The sequence below is a fragment of the Triticum urartu genome, chromosome 1 (assembly GCF_003073215.2).
Source record: "Triticum urartu cultivar G1812 chromosome 1, Tu2.1, whole genome shotgun sequence".
Lineage (NCBI taxonomy): Eukaryota > Viridiplantae > Streptophyta > Magnoliopsida > Poales > Poaceae > Triticum > Triticum urartu.
This window is the reverse complement of record NC_053022.1, coordinates 521,029,121-521,045,513: the sequence shown is the minus strand read 5'-3', so window position 1 is coordinate 521,045,513 and position 16,393 is coordinate 521,029,121. Positions and strand designations below refer to the sequence as shown.

The following is a 16,393-nucleotide window of genomic DNA, read 5'->3' as shown; positions in this document are numbered from 1 at the left end:
TTATCATCATCATCATCATCAGTGGCGGAGCCAGAAAAATAGGATGAGGAGGGCCGAGTATTGTTAAACCTTGTTGGGGTGAGCCAATCCATCAAAAACACCCATTTTTAACAAGCCTAAATCACAAATGTTGGGGGGGAGGGGGGGGGGGGGCAGGGCCTTGGCTGGCACCCCCCGTCTCCGCGCAGATCGTACTTAAATGGATGCAATCCAAAGGGTACACCATAGGCATAGGTATAGGCATCACATCAAAAAATAGTATACTTGTTGAAGATTGGGATTTAGGCCTGGATCCACCTCCACCTTGTTCGGCAGGTCACACTAAATTGATGCAATCTAAACGTGCATCGTAGGCATAGCATCACATCGGTGAATAGTGTCGTAGGTTGGCATCACATCGAAAAATAGTTGTGTAGGCCAAATATCATTTTTTTTAGGACGTTGTAGTTAATGTTCTCGCTGAAAAGTTAGAAAAATCAGCAGTTTACAGTATGGCTTTTCTACCGTGAGTAATTCGAGAGTTAAAATTTCCGACCGCTGCCAAGCTGGCAACAGCTGGTTGGTCAGTCTGTCCATCCGATGGTCATATCAGGACCTCGGGTTGCGACCCTGTCTATACGTTGTCATCCCCTCCACCATTAGTTAGTTGGCTGCTCCGAATTAATATTCAACAAGTGTCACTTATAGTAACCCATCCTCCTGAAACATTTGAGAGAATCCTAGCGAGAAAAACCCTCAAATACCCACAATCAAAGAGATTGAGCATCACTAAAGGATCTGTTCTAAGTGAGATGGAGACTTGTTACTCTTTAAGACTGTGATCTTATAGACGGTTAGGCTTTAGTTCAGAACTTCCAAGAGTCATCGCGGACAACCGTAGAACATGTTTGTGAATGTTTAGATATCTACCTTGAAAATCTATCATGAGTGATTAGACGAGGTTTAACTAAACTTAGTTCAAGGAGAATAAGATGAAAACTTGGTCTTTTGATTTAAATCTCAGCCTCTCTAATCAGACATAAAACTGTCACGACATATTCCCCGAGCAACTGGTTTCAATTTATTCACCCTTTAAATTTTTGTATTTGTATGTTGTGAAGACTTTGTCTCCTCCTCTCTCTGAAGACTTTTCATTCCACTGTTTTTTACATGTTCTATTTCGTTTTTGCTTAGTTATACCTTTTTAGCGGGTGGTATTTAAGTGTACATGCCTATTTGTTCGTCTTGTTTACTTCTACTATTACTTAGCTTGCATGCTTTCCACTGTTTTGATGACTTTGTCCTCACATTGAATACATGCTTACTCTAGGTTCTATTTCTTTGCGCTCCTTAGTTTTTATTTCTTTGAAGAATAAGCTTCTTAATCTGGTAAGTCTCCAATTTACCTCCCCCCCTTCCAGTCGATTGAACGCTCCAAATAGTCATTGTCGGGGGATGAACCCCGGGCAAGCAACAGAACCCGAATCCTTTTCAAAAACATCAGGGCCGGCATCGCTTCTCAGTCCGGCCCGCACTTGGCTGGGTTTGTCAACACGGCCAAGTCCCTCAACCCGACCGAACTCTTCGACCCGACCAAGATGGCAACCCGGCCCTGACGGCTGGCACAAGCCGACACAGTCCGGCGAACTATGGCTTTCCCAGCAAGCCAACTCCTCCATGGCGTGTTCCTCAACCCAGCCACGGGTCAGCTCCCGTCCCATCCAAGGCGTGCGATGGGACGAGTCCTCATTAGGGGGATGAGCGTGGCAATAGTGCTCCACCAACTCCTCTGACCAGCAGAGGCGTGGCAATAGTTCCCCACCTACCCCGCTGACCGAGGCCGGCGTGGCTAGAGCACACCCCGTCGTCACTGCTGATGCCAGCAGACGGCGACCTGGCGGTGCACCACTGTAGCGGACTCGACCCAACCACTCCGTTACAATCGACAAGACGGAGAAAAGTGCCCCCTGGCACACGGGGCCCACGACTGGAGAACTCGGCGAGCCCTGACACCCTACGGGTCCCAGCACCGGCTTCTCGGACGATGACAACCCGACTCCACGACCTTGTAACTTTACCATTGTAACCCTGGGGGTTGACCCATAAAACCCCTTAGGAGCCCTCATGTACGCGGGCACATGAACACAGGCAAGACACCACTCACTCACACGATCAGTAGAGCACACATTCCTCGAGAAGGAGCAGCCTATGCTTTGGCCTGTCTTCCTTCCTCCCCAATACAGCTCTAGGAGCAAGCTTGTAACATCCACATATAAACCACACTCGGCAGGATTAGGGGTGCACTACTGCAGGATGCACTACCTTTTTAAAAATTTCATAACTTTTTTTAAAAATGTTTGTAAATAGTATAAAATGTTCATAAATTCAAAAAATATTCATGATTTTATAAAATATTGCAATATCTGTACAAATGTTCATGGATTTAAGAAATGTTCAAGATTTCAGTTTCAAGTATGTCCATGAGTTTAAAAAAAATTCATGATTTCACGAAAATATGAGTGATAGTGTATCTCGGTGATGCGGAAAAATTTGGTCATGGACATTGGAGATTATATTTTTTTTCTCCAATTGCAATGCACGGGCTGTTTGTGATTTTATAAAAATGTGTTTGCTTATTCAAAAAAGTTCCAAATTTTGAAAACAAATGTCTAGGAAATCAGAAAATGTTCATGATTTTTTAAAAAGCTCGTGTATTAGAAAATGTTAACAAAATTGAACAAAATTTGGCTAATTCAAAAAAAATCATGAATGAAAAAATATCCTAAAAATTCAACAACTATTCGTGACTTGCAAAATAGTTTATTCATTCATAAAATGTTCACTGATTAAAAAAATGATCATGTATTTGAGAAAATGTTTGTTAAATCACAAAAATGTTCATGAATTTTAAAAATTACTCCACCAATTTCAAAAACAATGTCTGTCCGTTCTAGAAATGTTCGCCGGTTAAATAAAATTGTTAAAAAATATTCACATTTTTTTGCAAATAGTATAAAATGTTCATGAATTCAAAAATGTTCGAAAATTGGTAAAAGTGTTCATGAATTTGAAAAATGTTCACGAGTTGATAAAATGTTCATGATTTCACGAAATTGAGTGATAGTATATCTTGGTGATGCAGTAAAATGTGATCATGGCCATTAGAGATTATGATTTTTCTCCTATTGTAACGCACGGGCCTTTTTGCTAGTACGTAATAAATAATTTTGATCTGACGGCTGAAAATGAAAAGGATCAGGGTACGCCATCTGCTGGTTCACAGGGCTACGAATTTCCTTCAGCTTCCTATATCTACTCGGGGGCTCTCTTCTCCGTCCGATTGCGTCTCTCCGCTCAAGCTGCCGGCGGCGACGACAGATAATTCCCTCTTTACCTCTCGTTCTCCCGGCCCGACACCACGCTTATAGCCTGGCGATCCTTGTCCCGTAGCGCCGCCCGCAACCTGTTCGATGAAATGGCTGCGAGCGGCGTCGACCTCATCGGCGCCCTCCCGGACGAGATCCTCCACCACCTCCTCTCGTTCCTCCCGGCGCAGGAGTCCGTGCGGACGTGCGTGCTCGCCAGGCGCTGGCGCCACCTCTGGAGGCTCACCACGGGCATGGGCATCGTCGGCAGAAGCAGCTCCTGCCGTCATGCACCACCTCCTCGTCCTCCGTGAGCGCACGAGCCTGGACTATTTTGAAATCAAGTTGATGGAATTCTCCGCAGCAGATCAGCCCTATGTCAGCCCTTGGATCCGTTACGCCATGCTGTGCAATGCCCGTACGCTCACCGTTCATCTCTACCACAACGCCCGTTATGGCGTTACGCATGTTTTATTTAGAACTTTTTTGACACTTAAAAGGTTAGTTTTTGAGTTTTTGCTCCATTAGCAATTTCCGTCAAGTACCTCACTACATCAGTCAGTCTTCGGTATTATACAACAAAGAGTGAGTACACCGTTGCATTCTTGGGCACAAACTTCAACCAGCACCCAATTGTACAAGCTAATAGGTGACTACATCAGCAACATATGATCTGCCAAGATGACTCGCCGCGACATAGTAAACCAGGAACTCCATCATGTCGAAGTCGAACGTCAACGGTCATTACAGCTGCTTCAGGAAGCTAGAGTCATCTGTGAGACTCCCTCGACCGTGCCTCCTGAATCCTGATGGACCTGATTGAGCTACGTTTAGACACCAGCAGGTCAAGCGAAATTGGTGCTGCTGCAGCCAAGTCAAGCGAAATTGAACAGATTACATACGTGATTACATCCAAGGTTTGAGCTGATGTAAGATCTAGTAAAATAGAAGGAAAATGTGATTCTATACAACTAGAAAAAACAATAAATGAGAAGACGAGAACTCCTTTCCACTAAAGTAAATAACATAAGCTGCAGTTCAGTTTAGACTTTGATTAATCCAAAAAATATGCGTCGGCCTAACATACATTTATTGACTACTCCCTCCGTCCCATAATATAAAAGCGTTTTTAACACTACACTAGTGTCAAAAGCGCTCTTATATTGTGGGACGAGGGAGTATTTAACTATTTCCTGTTTTTGCAGATGGTTGGTACGTTCATGGCTATGAGGCCTCTTCCTATAATATGTTTAACTGAGCATGGTGTGAAGACATGAAAGGAATTCGTACAATTCCGGGAGCAAAGGTATAGTGTCATTCATGATTTAGTTTTCTTGATTGGTGTGAACCTGGCCGAGTTACCCAGTATGATGGCCACTTTGTATTGCAAAATTAATACTGTGGCAGGGACTCTATCCTCTGGATAGCAACTTAAGACAGATCAAACAAGAATGAACTCTATCACAAGATACTAGTTTGGTCGAATGTGCTAATAAAGAGATAGATTACGAAGTATGTTCTGTTGTATATGCCCACTCATCTCCATATGTACAATATGCTAATTGTGTCAGATTCAGCACTATACTCGTGGCTAATCTGTGGTCTTTGTTTCTACTGACTACAGACACATTGCAATCTCACATGTAAATCTCTCTAGGGTGACCTGTTCTTAGTAGAACCGATCTTATTTTCACTTCAAGAGGAATTTCGCGCTTCTGCCAGATCCTCCCTATCTCCTGATGGAGCTTGTGTACGAGCTTCATCTTGCTGGACCTTGGTCGCTCCAACATATGACACTCTGATTGCGTGCAACTTAATGGCTACTTCTCGCATGATCATTCTTTCCTTCGGGAGCACACACGTGCAAGAAAGTGCTAATTGTGTAAGCGACAAAACGCATTGATAGACAATGTTTCCTATTTCGTCTGCTCCATGAATGTATCAGCAGCATTCTTCTTGGAGATGAACATCGATTATACGTACTATCTGATCTGGGAAGTTCCTCTCCACAAAGTTGACAATGCTGAGGCCATCCTGAAACATGCAGTCCGTTGGTCTTTTGCCTATCAGCATCTCTAGAATGATTATTCCAAAGCTGAAAACATCACCACATGTTGATGCTTGGCCACTATTGGCATACTCTGGAAAAGGTTAAAAATAAACTAATTGAGTAATAGTACACTATAGATCTTTAGTATCCATGTTACAATCTTAAACAAATACAAGATCTGGCGATGGCCGTTACCTGGAGCTATATATCCTATTGTCCCCTTCAATCCGACTGAGTTGCTTGAACTTGTGCCTGAACTTGACTGTCCAACTGTTGCGGACCCAGATTGAAGTACGAGGTTTGCAATGCCAAAGTCACCCAAATGTACATTCATATCAACGTCTAGGAGGATATTGCTAGGCTTCAAATCACGATGGACAATGGATCTTCTAGAATCATGGTGCAAGTAGGCCAATGCATCAGCTATATTAACAACCATGCTTATCCTTTGCCCTAAGCCCAATACAATAGGTTCTTCACCAGCAGGTTTTTCATGTAACCATTTGTCCAAATTTCTGTTTTTTTTTTGAACCGGGCGTACCCCTTTCCATTTGCATTAAACGGAAATACATCAGTTCCAGGAAGTTAGAGAGGAGGGAAAGGAGGTAGTGAGTTCAAAGCACTGCCAGGAAACCCACCGTGCTCGCCCGCCATCGTGACGAGCACTATGGGGCGAAAACCTGACAGCACCATACAGTTATACAAATCCCTGACCACCAGCTAAGCACGAGACCAAAAGGGACTCAGAACGCTAAGAGAAACAAACAGCATGCAAGCCGAGGAGAATCGCCTCCAGGCTAATCACCAAGCCAGCACTTCTCCATCATCATCTTTTGCACTTCTGGCCTTCTCACACAACGCCATCAGCCTGGACGTACTCGAGCGGATCATCTCTGCACCTTGACGTAGTTCCTCCGCGTCCCCTGCTTTTGAAGCCCTGCCCGATACAAAAGAAAGGAACATGCCGAAAACACAATCTCAAACGGAGATTTAATCAATTTCTTCTCAAAGGTAGCTCTATTACGGGCCAGCCAGATGGCCCAAGTCACAGCCGCCAGGCCAACAGTGAAGAACTTATCTCTTTTAGGCAAGAACATATTACACCACACATAATATTGCCAAACATTGTTAGGACATGTGTCAGTCCCCAGGACCACACCTATAGATCTCCAGGCCACACGAGCCACATGGCAGGAGAAAAACAAATGCGAACTCGTTTCCAGTTGGCCACAGAAGGAACACACAGGGTTTCTTGGCCATTTTTTCCTCTTCATCACCGATCTGGTGAGAACTGCATCTTGTGCCATTTGCCATAGGAAAACCTGGATTTTAAGCGGATGCTTAGCTTCCCAGATCCATCTATGGTTGCAGCCACTAATCGGCTTCTCCAGCCATTTATACATAGATTTAGTGGAGTATTTGGCATTCTTATTAAGCCCCCAATAGACCGAGTCTCTATCAGCAGAAAGGTTTAAGCCTACAATTAACGCACGCATTTGATCCCATTGATCTCTCAGATCAGGGTCAAGGCGGCGTCTAAAGAACGAAGAGGGCACAGCACCACCGAAATTTTCCACTGTGCAATCTTGACCAGTGCAAATTGCAAACAGCCGTGGGAAGGATAATTCAAATGGTGGGAGACCATTCAGGGAGTCTTTCCACACCCTGGCCAAGTTACCAGCCCCCAAGGTAATTCGCCTCCCCACCATGTATAAGTCTTTAACCTTCAGAAGAGCCTTCCAGCAAGGCGAATCAGAATATCTCGAGGACACTGTGGCCACAGATTTGTTATACAAATATCTCGCTTTTACCAGATCTTGCCACATCCCTTTCTGGGTTTCAAGTTTCCACCACCACTTCACCATAAGGCTGATATTCTGTTTCCTGAGGTCTTTGACCCCCAGGCCCCCTTTCTCTTTCGATCTACATACCCTTTTCCATTTAACCAGGTAGTAACGATTCTTCTTATTGCAACCTTGCCAGAAAAACTTTCTTCGGTGCTTATCGAGCTTATCTATAAAGGTCTTACTCATGAGCCACATCGACATGTGGTACAGAGACAATTGCGACAGCACCGAAGTAAGCAGAGTAAGCCTGCCCCCTATAGAGGCAGCATGCCCAATCCAAGTCCCAAAATATTTCAAATAGTTGTCCACAATAAATTCCCACACCGAGTCTTTCAAAGAGGAAAAGCTCACTGGCATCCCCAGGTATTTGATTGGAAAGTGTCCAATCTCACAGTTGAAAAGCTCAGCATACCCCTTATCGATCTCCGCATCTCCCCCAATAGTCAGAACCTCACTCTTCTGAAAATTCACTTTAAGCCCTGACATCAGTTCAAACATGTATAACAGGATCTTAAGATTCATTGCCTTCTCCATGTCATGTTCCAGGCAAATGATCGTGTCATCTGCATACTGCAGAATGGCCACCCCATTTGGGATGAGATCAGCAGCTAAACCAGTTAGCAGGCCATTTTGTTGAGCCTTGTTGATCATTTTATTTAGGCAATCTGCAGCCAAATTAAACAAGAAGGGGGAATGTGGATCTCCCTGGCGCACCCCTTTCGCGCTCTGAAAGTATGGTCCTACAGAACCATTCAGCTTGATGCTGACCGTACCATTGTATAGGATTTGTCTCACCCATCCACACCAAGTTTTATCGAAGCCTCTCAGCTTATGACATTCCAAGAGAAACTCCCAGTTGACTTTATCGTAAGCCTTCTCAAAGTCTAACTTCAGCACCACCCCAATTCTTTTCTTGACATGGGTGTAGTTCAATATCTCATGAAGAGACATGATACCATCCATAATATTCCTACCCTTCACAAAAGCATTTTGCGAAAGGCTAATCAGCTTATCAGCGTACTTTTCAACTCTCCTATCCATAGTCTTAGTAATCAACTTATACGGGCACCTAAGGAGGCAGATGGGTCGGAACTGTTGAATTCGTTCAGCGCCCGAAACTTTAGGAAGAAGAGTGATCACTCCGTAGTTGAGACGCTGCACATCAAGCGTCCCATCATGGAAGTGCCTAAAAATCCTCATAATATCATTTTTGACAATATCCCAACAATGTTGGTAGAACTCTGCAGGAATATTGTCCGGGCCAGGTGCTCTATTGGTATCCATTGCAAACAGAGCCTCTTTCACCTCCTCCACAGAAAAGTCCGTAGTTAGCTCTTCGTTGTCCTCTTTCGTAAGTTTCTCCGAATCATCCCACGCACCAAGGTCCATGTGAAAGATGTTACCAGGTGCTGGACCGAACAAATCCTTATAAAACTCTGTGGCGTGTGAGATTAGGTTATCAGTGCCCTCGATTTCCACATCACCACACTTCAACGTGTGAACGGTGTTTTTTCTTTTGCGCCCATTGGCTATCTTGTGGAAGTAATCAGTGTTAAGGTCCCCTTTGAGCAGCCAGCGCTCATGGGACTGTTGAAGCCAGAAAATTTCCTCATTCACTAGAATCTCGTGCAGCTCAAAGTTAATGTCAACCTTCCTATTATACATCTCAGGCAGCAAAGGGCCTTCTTCTTCCAGCTCTTCCAAAGCGGCTAGTTCCAGCCTAAGCTCTTCTTTCCTTTTTTTTATCGTGACCATATTTGTGGGATCCCCACCCTTTAAAGAAGGTTTTAAATCTTTTGAGCTTAATATTGAGAATGTCTATAGGGTCTTTTGCTTTAACAGCTTTGGACCAGATTTTCTCAACTAAGGGCAAGAAGTTCTCATTTTTGAGCCAGGCCAGGTCGAACCTGAACTCTCTAGGCTTAGGAGCTTCTCTACCCGAGTCGCCTGAGGAAAGGAGTAAGGGATTGTGATCAGAAAGCTCGCGAACAAGCTTCCTAACCGCCACGAGAGGAAATAAGTCCTCCCAGTCACTAGACATCAGAATTCTGTCTAGCTTTTCTAAAGTGGGATGGAATTGGTTGTTGGTCCAGGTGTATTTGCCACCACTACAAAAAATTTCTCTCAGGCCGAAAGCATTGATAACAGAGTTAAACATATCCATGGACTTATGGTTATGGGCCTTCTTATTCTTTTCTTCCCCATTTCTCAATATATTAAAGTCGCCTCCCACAATATAAGGCTTATCCATGGAGGAGCAGAAGTGAGCGAGTTCAGTCAGGAACTCCTCCCTCTTATCTTCATGAGCTAGCCCATACACCACTAACATACTCCATATACTCTTCTTATTGATATCTTTCAAGTCAAGTTGGATCATATATCTACCAGTGTTGCTATGGACAATGTCTAGATTGCCTTTTCTGGCCCCAGCCAAAATCCCACCAGATTTGCCATTTGAGGGGATCCAGACCCACTCAAATATATTAAAAGGGTCAATCTTCCTCAAGCATTTAGAGGAGATTTTTTTTTCATAGTCTCCTGCAACCCTATGAAGTCGAGTGTATGGTCACTAATTAGATCAGAGAGGCAGGTGGCCATACCTTTCTTGCCCACCCCTCTGCAGTTCCAAATGAGACCTCTCATTTGGAACGGTTTTTTTGTTTCTTGGCCCTGGTAACCCTGCCAGGAGCCGGGGCAGAGTTACCACCATTCTTCCTATCCTCAGTCACCAGGTTCTTTTGACTTCTAGTCACAGGCCTAGAAATCTTAACCGATGATCTATGGGTTTTCTTTTTACTGCCATGCTTGGATGAAACGAACTCATCCTCAAAATACTCATCTTGCTCCAGCCAAGTTAAGCTAAGAGGGGCTTTTTTTCCTAGACCATTAATCACTGACATGTTATTATCGACATCATTGTCTTTGTTCATAGAATTCTGTTTATTCATTAAGTTTTCTCTAGCCTCCTCAAGCTCGCGTAAAATGTCAACGCATGTAAAATCATTGTCAGGAATGCAAACTCCCATTTTATTAGCTCTACATATCAACTCAGCATCCCCTAAAGCAGCAAAAGAATTATTTCTGGGGTTTGAAGTATTACCTTCCATGGTTTTCTTCTTCACAGCCATAGCCTTTGTCATCATATCCGCCTGCCCCCCCTGAGCACAACGAAGACTAAACCTCAGGTTAGCTTCAGGAACCAAAGGAGGAGTTGGGACGATCTCATCTCCGCAGTCAGGTGATGGTAAATGTACCAGATAATCATCTGAGATCTTCATATTAGGATCAGCCTCTCCCACCACCTCAGACACCTGCGAGACACCAGTTACTATTTCTGCGTAAGAAGATTTTTTCACAGTACATGGCATATCATTCACCTGTATATCACGCACCCAAGTTGTGCACTCCGGCACGGGTTCCTGAGCCTCGCAATTCTGCTTGTTCTCAAATGCCAGATCATAGGACACCAGAGCAGAATGCTCATTTGCCAATTTCTCAATGAACAGGGTCGTATCCTCATCACTCTCCGACGAATCAGAAGAGTCGTCCTTTACTGCATTGGTCTTCTCAGAATCAAGCTTTTTCTCAGAGGGAATCAGGCGACAGGCCTTGCCCCCCTGAAGGAGGAGTTACCAAGCTCAACAGGAGCCTGGGCTCCTTTCGAGGATTCAACCCCCCCTCCTTCTTGTCTTTTTCTCTTTGGGGTAGTGATGTTGTTATTATCCTGGTTCCTAACAGCCACAGGGTCATCCTCGACAGGAGGATTTCTAACCACAACCTCTTCCACTTCATACAGAAATCTGTAAAAACGTCCCCCCATGCACCCCTCAGCAGAACCAGGAAGTTCATCCACACTGCGGCATCCAATTTTAGCCCGGACAGATGAAGGTCTTTTCAGAGTAGACATATCAATCTCCAAGGTCACACCGACAAGCCCACCCACAAATGCCACATTCTTCTCACATCTCTTGTTTAAAGGGATCTTGCTGATTCTAACCCAGGCAATTTCCATCAGACTCTCACAATCCATGTCATCAGACCATGGAGTGATGCGAACCACAGTCTTGTGTTTCTTCAGGGTAATATATTCAACAAAAAGGGCACGCTCTACCTCCCTAACGTTAGGAAACCTCATGACATACTTGTTAGGGGCCAAGAGATGAGCAGAGCATCTCCAGCCCTGACCGATGTACACCCCCATGTCATCCTGCAGATCTTGCTTGGAGATATTACCCTCTACAATAGTGATCAGAACATTTGTATTCTCTCTCTGAGGCTGCCTCTCCATGCTATAATCAGGAAAATAGCAAAAACCCTGCCCCTTAGATTGGAAACCACACATAGCAGGAATACACTCCCATGGAATCAAATCAGTACAGACAATCGACAGGTGACCCTTTCTCTTGCAACGCTCACACAGAGCCTGCGGGCATCTAGCAGTGTAGTGACCCACAAGGTTGAAGATCTGGCATGCATCAGGCATGGGGTTAGGGTTACCAGCGTTGACGGGAAGATCGCGCCTCACAGTGGGGGTAGGAGACTTCCCATGAGGACGGCGTGGAGCTTTGTCCCCACCCTCGCTGTCGGTGGCCGTCGTCCAGCGGTCAGGTCGAGGCAGTCCAGATCCGCCTGAGCCCGCCGCGGCTTCCCACTTGTCGAATCCCGTGTCACCAGAGCCCGACGCCTTGGTGGTTGAGGACTGCCCCGCATCCTCCTTGCGCTTCCACACGTTGCTGTCTCGCCCCCGGCCGCCACCACGGCCGAAGCGCCCCGCCCCACGGCCGTGCCTGCCCGCACCAAAACCATCTCCCCTCATCTCTCCGCCTCCACTTCGCCTCCCAATCTCAGGATTCTTTGGTGGGATTTTTGTGGGAGGTGGAGATGCGACAACCTGAGCAAAGGATCTATTGTCGCCGCGAATTTTCCCCTCCCACCACGAAAAAGAAGGAGGAACCCTAGCCCCCCCCCCTCTGCGGCGGCTCCCAGAGGTGAAGCAAGCATTCGTCCAGATCTGAGAAAATGGGACGCGGACAGGACGGTGGGGCTTTTGTACCTGAGGCGGGTGCCGAAACCCTAGTTCGGGGCGGATCCGGGCGGTCGATGGCCGCGTCGCCCACGTGTTGCAGATCGGCGCCATGGCGGCCCGGGCCACGGCCGAGCACCCCAGGGCCCGCATCCGGTCGTGGTGGAGGTCTTGGCGGGCCACGCACGGTCACGTCCACCTTGTTCCCGTGCACCGCAGCACCGCTCCCCCGATCGACGCGACACTCCGCCCCATCCCCGCACGCCGGCGTCCCTCCGTGAGACGACCCAATCACCGGCAGGCGATCGTGGATCTTGGCGAAGTGGCATGGAAAGGACACGACCCCTCCAACATCGATCCGCTCCCCCTCGTGAACGTACCGCGCATCGACCAAGCACCCGCGGCAGTCGAGGAGAGCGAGTCGCTGGATGTCGCTGCGGAGGAAGATCTCGCCGTCGCGGAACGTGGCGGTGCGATGCACCAGATCGGCCGCGTACGCCACCCGCCATCGTATGTCGCACGCCATCGTCTGCCGTGGCGTGGCGTGGCCGTACCCTTGCGCACGCGTACTCCGTAGATTGGGAAGGCTTAGCTCCTCGATGTTGGAGCCTTGAAAGCATTACCTGAATTATCTATTGACAGACAAGCTGTTAGGATAGGAGTAATGTACCGATGTCTAATGCTTCTCAGAACCTTACATTCTGATATGAAATTTTTATCTACACATCTCATCTTGGGATCGAAAACCTTAATAGCCACTTCCATTTCAAGTTGAGTCAATTTTCCTCTGTAAACTGAACCACAACTTCCTCTGCCAATTAGATTTGCTTCACAGAAGTTCCCAGTAGCTCGAGCTAGATCATAGTAAGAAAGTCTAGGGAATTTTCCACCAAAGGAAGTCGATGATATGTATGCTCTGTGTGACTTCTTCTTCTTATGAAGAGTTATAATTGAAATCAACATGATGAGTGATAAGAAGCCAAATACTGGAATCAACACTCTGACCAAATAGTACTTCTTTCCTTTTCTTTGGGAAGTAGCAGGACACAAGGGCATTCCGAGATCCACCACTCCTCCGCATAGTGCAAAATTGCCATCAAGATAAACTGATGGAGCATTTTTAAATACTCCAGTTCTTGGAACTTCTCCTTGGAGCTGATTGTAAGAAAGGTCCAGCATGTCGAGGAGGGGTAGGTCAGCTAAAACTTCAGGAATGGTTCCTGACAAATTGTTATGGGAGAGATTAACCATGTTCAAGCTCTTTAGGTTCCCGAGAGATGCTGGGATGTCTCCTATGAGAAGGTTTTGGTCCATTTGAATGGTTACCAGGTTCTGACATTGACCTAAGATGTGAGGGATCTCCCCAGTAAGCTTGTTTGATGAAAGACGTAAGTCAACGATTTGTTTAAGGGCACCAACTTCTAGGGTTATGTTGCTCTGGAGAGTGTTATCGCTAAGATCTAACAATGTGAGCTGTTGAAGATTCCCAAGCTGGACGGTATGGGACCTTCAAACTCATTGAGTGCTAGAGAGAGCAACGTCAACTGAGTTAGGTTTCCCATAGAAGAGGGAATTGGCCCGCTGAATTTGTTCTGATAAAGATTTAAACTTTGCAATTTTGTAAGCATCCCAACCCATTCCACAATCTTTCCACTTAAATTGTTATAATCAAATCCCAGATTAATTAGGGACTGAAGGTTTGCCACACTTGTGGGAACTATGCCCGATAGCTTGTTTCCACCCAAAGTTAGCATCTCAAGACTATTTGACAAGTTTCCTATTGAACCTGGTATTGTCCCATCTAGTTGATTTCGATCTAGAGCAAGGATATTTAGACCGCTACAGTTTATTAATACATTAAAGAACTCCCAGCTTTGGGCGTCTTTTGCTTCAAGACCGTTTCCCCCAAGATTCAAATAGTACAGGCTTTTAAGCTTACCCAAAGAAGAAGGAATTTCACCAGTGAAATTGTTATTCTCCAGCTCCAGTCTTTCCATCCCTGAAACATTACCTAAGGAAGCTGGTATTTTCCCTTGGAACATGTTACGGTTCAAGAAAAGCCATTGGAGATTAGAGAGGCTGTCACCAATGTTAAGTGGCAACCTGTTTCCTAGCTTATTCGACTCCAAGCCAAGCACTCGAAGGGAATTAGACAGATTGAGTAGGCCTTGTGGGAATCCACCAATTAGCCTATTCCCACCTAAGGCCAGCCACCGTATACTTGGTAACTTTCCGAGTTCATCGGGAATACCTCCCGACAGGTGATTATATGACAGAGACATAACTTGTATGCTAGAACTGTTGCTAAAGGTTGATGGGATGGTTCCGGTGAGATTATTTGTGTTGAAGCGTAAATCGGATAAGTTGGAGAGGAGGCCTAGTTTGGGTGGGATTTCTCCTACAAAAGAGTTATAGGAGAGGAATAATTTTCTCAGCTTGGAGCAATTGGCAAGAGCATCAGGAATGGTGTCCTGCAATGAGTTGTAGCCGAGGTCAAGGATTTGCAGTCTGTGGAGGCGGTTCAGTGGGGGCAACCGGCCAGACAGACCGTTTGTTGAGAGGTTGAGTTTCTTTAGGAACGTGAGGTTTCCAACCAAGGAACTGATTTGGCCGGACAATTTCAGGCCGGCGAGGTGCAGCTCCACAATGCGCCCTGGGTGTCTCCGGCTGCATTTGATGCCCTCCCATCGGCAAAAGGTGGTGCTGCTGTTCCAGTGTTTCAAGATCCCCGATGGATCGTAAGTGATCGCCTGCTTGAAACCTATCAGGGAGAGCATATCTTCTGTGTTGTTCTCAGGAACCGCTGAGCAAAGAACCCCAAAAGACAGCAGCAACATTATGGACATGGCGAGTGTGACCTCATGATCAGAAGACATTGTTGCCTGCAACGTATTAAGAGCTTAGACATTATATATTGTGGTATGCCGTGACAAGCTTACAGTACTGTCATTCGAAGGGCAATGCTTATTTTTCGTATCATATCCACATTTTTTCTCAGCAATATAAATATGGAAAGCAGTTGCCTCAAAAAAGAAGCAATCAAAAAGCAGTACTTTTTTTATGGAAGGCCATCATGGCTAGTTTTATTCAAACTCAAATAGGGTTACATCTTTCCTGAGCATACTGATAACAAAATCAAAAGGCAGTACTAGTAATATGTAATCTCTTGGTTGGATTCTTCCAACCATCTTTAGCAATGGATAACTAGTACTCCCTCTGTAAACTATTATAAGGGCGTTTAGATTACTAAAGTAGTGATTTAAACACTCTTATAATAGTAAATGATACCTCGCGCAGAAAATCTACCAAGTAAAACCAGGCAGAAAACGCGGAGGTATCATCTACTAATACTGGATGAACCTTCTAAAACCGAACCTAGTAACCTTTTTTGTAATGTATTTCAATGAGAATTGATTTTACGAAAGATGAATATTTAAATTAATAATATGGCAACTGAAACTTTTTTAAATATCGTATTTGATTATTATTTAGTTGTAAAATATTTCTTGAATAAAAGTAGGAGAAGCAGCTCGTAAAAAAAAATAGTGAGGTAGAGGATAAGACACCTTTGCTCGGCTTGAACATATACACCACAACAATCTTTCTCTGCTTGGTTTCCTGCCTGCAGGGACGCGCGCGCGCGCGTGTGTGTGACCTTTGAGTCGTTTGCTCGGGCTTATATAGAGGTTTATGAACACTATGTAAGTATGTATCACATCCCCACATCCATACGCTTGCAATGCCCTGCATCTGCGTGTGGTATTAATTGGCACACGCGCCCTATGTCGACCGCCGCTCCAGTCAAGATATTGATTCAGTCCTTTGGCTTACAGCAATTCCTACATAGAATAAGATGACCTCCTCGCGGGGCCGTGTTACGTACACCCTGCTCCACACAAGTGGCATGCAGTTTCCCACTTTCCCTGCACCTCACGGCAGTAACAAACATTGACGTCGTCTTGTTTATGTGAGAGGACTGTGTGTGTGAACTTTGAGTGGGATGATCAGCTAGCTCACGCTTATACAGAAGTTTTGAACAGTATGTACCACATCCCCACATCCACACACTTGCATTGCCCTGCATAAGCATCTTTAACTTCACTAAGTCTTTTTTTGAGACAATTTAACT

General features: G+C 45.4%; 1 pseudogene; it reads right to left on the bottom strand.

The window, feature by feature from the left end:
* Positions 1–10,863: 10,863 nt before the first annotated feature.
* LOC125524920 lies at positions 10,864–15,930 on the bottom strand (annotated as a pseudogene).
* Positions 15,931–16,393: the final 463 nt, after the last annotated feature.